At 42.4% G+C, this 5,739-nt stretch overlaps 1 long non-coding RNA gene across 1 annotated transcript; it reads left to right on the top strand.

The window, feature by feature from the left end:
- Positions 1–1,379: 1,379 nt before the first annotated feature.
- LOC136793129 (uncharacterized) lies at positions 1,380–4,654 on the top strand. Its single transcript, XR_010837999.1, has 3 exons — positions 1,380–1,568; positions 2,513–2,771; positions 3,453–4,654. It is a non-coding gene; the product is annotated as an uncharacterized lncRNA (long non-coding RNA).
- Positions 4,655–5,739: the final 1,085 nt, after the last annotated feature.

The raw sequence follows: 5,739 nt of genomic DNA on the forward strand, positions 1-5,739 counted from the left end.
AGGTGATGGTATGAACCAAGACTTGAAGAAAGCAGGTTGTTAGCTCCATCTGGAAGAAGGGCCTGTCTAAAGTCACTAGGTTAGTCTAAGACACAAGGAAGATTCCAACTCAGCTACATCAGACTCCAGAAGCCAAACTGATAACAATTAAGGTCAATGAATGTTAGTTCCATTCTTAGTACTCCCCAGGAAATGTGCTGTGCACCGCTGGTCTTTTTTCTTTGGCTGATGCCTGCATTAATTCTGGGTTTTCCCCTTCCCCAAAGCCTTGCATTCCTCCAGGTCAGTGGGATGTCACATCTCTGTCTCTCTGATCACATGCTCTGCCTTTGTTACGGAGCCTTTCAAGACACGATGCCTTCAGAGAGCCAGTGTCGCCTTGCTGACTTCACCCCTTTTCTTTCTCACTGGAGCTATTTGGGATTTCATCTTTACAATCTTTCTTTAGAATCTTCCATCTATTTTTAAGTCATGTAACTATTTAGCCTACAAAACCCCGTGCCCATGTTTCCTCTGTGTAAAGTGAACAGCTATACTTTTATCTTCTTTGGAGCTGTTGCTGTTGTTTGCTAAGGTATCCACAGTCACTTTCTGTCACTCATAATCACAGAACTCTGATATATCAAGTTAAAAAAAATCTATTTCTAAGAATTCAGGGTTTGTACCTGCCAGTGCTTCGCCTTGCTGACTTCACCCCTTTTCTTTCTCACTGGAGCTATTTGGGATTTCATCTTTACAATCTTTCTTTAGAATCTTCCATCTATTTTTAAGTCATGTAACTATTTAGCCTACAAAACCCCGTGCCCATGTTTCCTCTGTGTAAAGTGAACAGCTATACTTTTATCTTCTTTGGAGCTGTTGCTGTTGTTTGCTAAGGTATCCACAGTCACTTTCTGTCACTCATAATCACAGAACTCTGATATATCAAGTTAAAAAAAATCTATTTCTAAGAATTCAGGGTTTGTACCTGCCAGTGCTAGTTTTTCTCTTTCTGAATGACTAAGATCCTCAGGAAAACAGAGTTACCTTCCTATGGCCTTCTGCCACCTCACCATTACTAACTCATCTTTCTTCCTTAACCCAGGCTAAGCCCTTAGTCGCAGGTCACCTCATTGCTTCATCAACACTGAAAAAATGAAACCGTCCCCAATGTAGCAGCTCGCCAGACCCTCTATTTTTAGCCAGATTCCCAGCAGATGTCTGGAGAGTACAAGTCTCCCTTAATTACTATAACTTGTCTGGGTGCCATTTTTGAGCTCTGCAAAACAGGAATTGAAAATAGAACCCACCTCATAGGGTTGTTGTGAAAATCAAATGCAAAAAGTGCACACAGAAATAGCACAGCGCCTAGTCTGGGCCCAAGTCTTCGCTTGTCAGCTATTACTGTTGGGGGAGGCCTTTCATTTGTGGTGGAGAGAGAAAGAGCACGGGGGCCAGACAGGTCTGCATGTCAGCCTTGCTCCAGTGCTTACCAGCTTTTTGATTCGCAGCGATACCTCACACTCCTTGGGCATCAGTACCTTGCGCTGTAAAGTGGAATGATACTATCAATTTCAGTATCAAATGAGGTAAAAGTATAAAAATGTGTAAAATTATATGTAGAAAAATGCTGAAATAATATCTATTTGAGTGTTAAATGTACACAATGTATACAGTAATATGTATAAACATGCTGGAATAATAATATCAATTTAAGTATTGAGTGAGATAAGCTGTATGAAGTAAAAATCCTCTTTAATCAGATCAATTTGAGTATTAAATGAGATGTGTATAAAATTAATATTAATCAGATCAATAAAATTTTAAAGGAGATTAATATGTATAAAGGGCTGAGTATAATGTCAGGCACTTAGTAGGTACTTGAAAAATGATATGTACCAATGTTACCATTTTTGTTAATACCGTCAGCATCCTCCTCAGTTTAGGCTGCATTATTCTCAAGGTCATACTTTGCTATAAAATCTTCTCCTCGGTGGTACTGAGTGAGTGTTTAATAGTAACAATTCTGATCATACATCATTATCCCTTAGCCATGTATATACCATTTTCAGACTGCCTGTTCTTCCACTGTCTCATGAGTTCTCATTTGAAAGTGGCTCTGAACACAGATTGGCAGTCAAATTGGGATTTAACAGGTTTTATCTCCATCAATATTTTCATACCAGAAGACTAAATATGATCTTTCAGGAATTCCAGAGTTCTCGAAGGGAACAATTTTGCTCCAGAGAACTTTGTCACATAGAAAGAGAAGGGGAGTGAGCATTATATATCCAGAAGCTACGCAGGAAGACAAAAACTTCCTATATGGAAAGACAACACTGGTCATATATAATAGATTGGAGGAGATTATTTGATTCAGAATTAAATGAGAGAAAAATTTTATACAAAGGACACCATGAGAGTATCCTGGCGGCTGAGTGTAGCCAGCTAGAGGGGAGTAGTTTGCTGAGATAACAGTTATTGATCATCGCTGGGTCCTGACTGTGCTGACGGTCTTCCATTGTCCCTCTAGGTCTTCTCTGCTGCCTTCTCCTGCCCCGTGCCCTCAGTAGCTCATCTGTATGAACTCTGTCAGTGGGGCTCCTTGGTCCTCTGGACTCTGATTGGGTTGGCCAATGGAGAGCCTTAAGAGGGAATAAAGAGGGTGAAAGTGCCTCAGCCTGGTTGTGTCCCTTGACTAACAGTCACATATCTTGTCAGGGTCACGTTCTCTCCATGACTCTTTCCTTCTGGGCCAGGAGTTTATGAAATGGAGTTAGACCCTAAGCTCTGTGAGTACAGAAATGACTTTGCTTACCATTATACCCTAACACTATGGCTGGCCCCAAAGGGACATTCAATTAATATATTTTGATTGAATGAATGCATTGGAGAAGCCTCACTAAATTGCATTCTAAGAAAAACCACCACCTAAACCTGCCTGTGTACTAGCTGTTAAAAGAAGCCACGCTCTCTCTGAGCAGTGGTTCTTAAAAATAAATGCTCTTAAAATTCCCATCCACAAGCTGTGACTGCATAAGTGTTTTCCACTGGATTGTGCTTGGTGTCCCAGATGTTTGAGTCTTTTATTTTACAGCATTTGCTTTTCTGTGAGATTCCAATTAATTGAATTGGGAAAAGCTGTAAACCCCCATGACAGAGGAACTATCTTTTTGACAAAGCCCACATGCTGTAAAGTCTAAGATTCCTCTGTCTCCTGTTTTCTTAGGTTCATAAGGATGAATAAAACAGTTTGATTTCCTGTTTTAATATATTTGGCTGAGTAGCTAGAAATTTGTTTTATCATTCATAGATAGGCCAGAGTGTCATTTGGGGAAACCCTCTTAGGTGACGTTGCTTTCTAGAGCATCAAGGGATAGGGCGGGAATCCCAGGATACCTGCTCTTACATTCAAGGTTATTTTTTCCTGGAAACTGAAAATTCATTTTTTCTCTGTTACTTTCTCTCCTCAGAGCATCAACCAACATTGTCTTCAGCAACAACCACTCAATTCCATAGTCCTTATATATTTTCCTCCACCCGCATACCTCTCAAATGCCAGAGACACTGCATCAGGTAGGGCCTCCCCTTCCACCTGTAGCCTGTTTCAGTTCATCCCAGGCAAAAGTCTTTGCAGTTGCATTGTGCCCGCACATCAGAGATGATCTCTAGTGATGGAAATTTTCATTGCCCACCAGCAAATGATTCAACATCACTCTCGTTTTTCCCCAGGACCCCTCTTGTTTGCCAGATGCCTTAGGTTTGGTTTCCTGGAGGTCAAGTCTGATCAGGGATTCAGGTACATGTGATTTACTGAGGGATTGTTCTTAAGAAAAGAAACCCCAAAACTGTGAGGGAGTGAGGGCAGCAGAAGAGGGAAGGGAGAAAAGCTGAGCAGGGAAGCGGCCTCTAGTCCGGGCATGACCCGTGGAGGCCTCGGATATAAAATGTCCCACAAGGTTGTCCTCTGAAATAGGCAGCAGGGTTGGTCTATTGTCCACCTATATCGGCCGGTCATTGACTAGGGGATGCCCCTGGAAAATGGTGTACCCTTCTGCATGACGGATTTCTGGTCCTCCAAGGGCTGTTTTCTGGAAAAGTGGAGCAGCTATGAGCAGTTGGCAGCCAAAGCTCATAGCAGCTGGGGGATGGATGCACTTGACGTAGATGCTTTGCTATCAAGGAGGTGGAGTATAACCTCCCGCTCCTTAGGTGTAGGCTGCACATAATGATTGCCTTCCAGAGGTTACAGTATGCGGTGGGGCGAGGCGTGAGTAACTTTACAGAGAAGAAGCCTGATAAACATTACCCAGCCAGGTGATCAGGGTGAAACAACAAGGGTAAATCATGTTGATCGCATGTACCCTGGGCATGCTGAGATGGAAACGACACTTTCCCTCTGCGATCCTCCTTCCCAAACCCATAACCCCAGTGTAATCATGAGAAAACCGTCAGACAAATCCCAGTTGAGGAACGCTCTACAAAACACTGACCATACTCCTCAGGGTCTTCAAAAACAAGTAAAGTCTGAAAAACTTCCACCTCCCAGAAGAGCCTAAGGAGACATGATGACCAAACGTGATGTGGGATCCCGGATGGGATCTTGGAGCAGAAAAAGGAAATTAGCCAAAAAACTGACAAAATCTGAATAAAGTATGGACTTTACTTAGCAACTATGTATGAATATTGATTCAGTGATTATGACAAATATATTATACTGGTGGAATATGTTAATAATAGGTGTTGACCTCAAACAAATAGACTGCTAGATATTTCCCCAAGCAAAAGTTTTTTTCTGGGGGTGGGGCGGGGATCAGCAGAGAATTGCTGTTCAGGGTCTGTAACCATAGGGAGCCACATGCAAGTTCCCACACGGCAAGGGAAAGAGAACCCTTTTCTATACAGAAGAAGGAATTTAGGAGGGCTACAGTACACAAAGAATCCATGGCTTCTCATTGGTTGAGGCCTTGCCAGGAAAGAAGAGGACTCTTTCTTCTTCCTGTTGGGCTCTGCTCTCATCACAGGACATGAGAGCTTTTCCTTCTGGTCTCTCAACTCTATTTAATTGAGGTTTCTGTTTATCAATTTTTTACATAGTCTAAAGTGGATATGGGGTATATGGGAACCGCACATATTGGAAATATAGTATATTGTACTATCTGAAAATTTTCTGTAAATCAAAAACTACTCTAAAATAAAAAAGTTTATATAGAAAAAGAAAGAAAGAAAGAAAGTGTTCCCTGGGGAAATTGGTATAAGAGGGTAGGGGAGGGAAACAGCCACTCGAGGTTAGATTTCACCCTCAGCCTGATCTGGAGCAGGAGATGGGGCGGTGAATCACACAGCAGAGTTTGCCCTGCCTGGAGTCGAGGTCACTGGACTTTGATACTCCCGCACCAGTCATTGGCTGCACACGCTCAGGCATTGTAAGCTGTCGGCACTTCTGGCTTTCTCGGTTTGTTTGAGTAGAGTGGCTCCAGAAGTCCATAATGGTCTTCTGAAGGGCATGGGATAAAAGAAAAAAAGCATGTCAAAGTGGGGAGATGGACAAACAGAATTGGGTAAAGGAATCCAAGGAGATTTAGGCAGCACCTTTTCAGTGTCCATTATGCAGAGACAGAGAGAATAGTTGTCTACAGTCACAGTGCTAGCAAGTAGCATAACCAGATGGCCCCAAGATTTCTCCCCAAGTCTACACTGTAGTAGACTGTCCTGAAGGCTTTGGAACTCTCAGCGGGCCATGAAATTGGAAATAACTGT

The sequence above is a fragment of the Kogia breviceps genome, chromosome 18, assembly GCF_026419965.1.
Source record: "Kogia breviceps isolate mKogBre1 chromosome 18, mKogBre1 haplotype 1, whole genome shotgun sequence".
In the NCBI taxonomy this organism is placed as follows: domain Eukaryota; kingdom Metazoa; phylum Chordata; class Mammalia; order Artiodactyla; family Physeteridae; genus Kogia; species Kogia breviceps.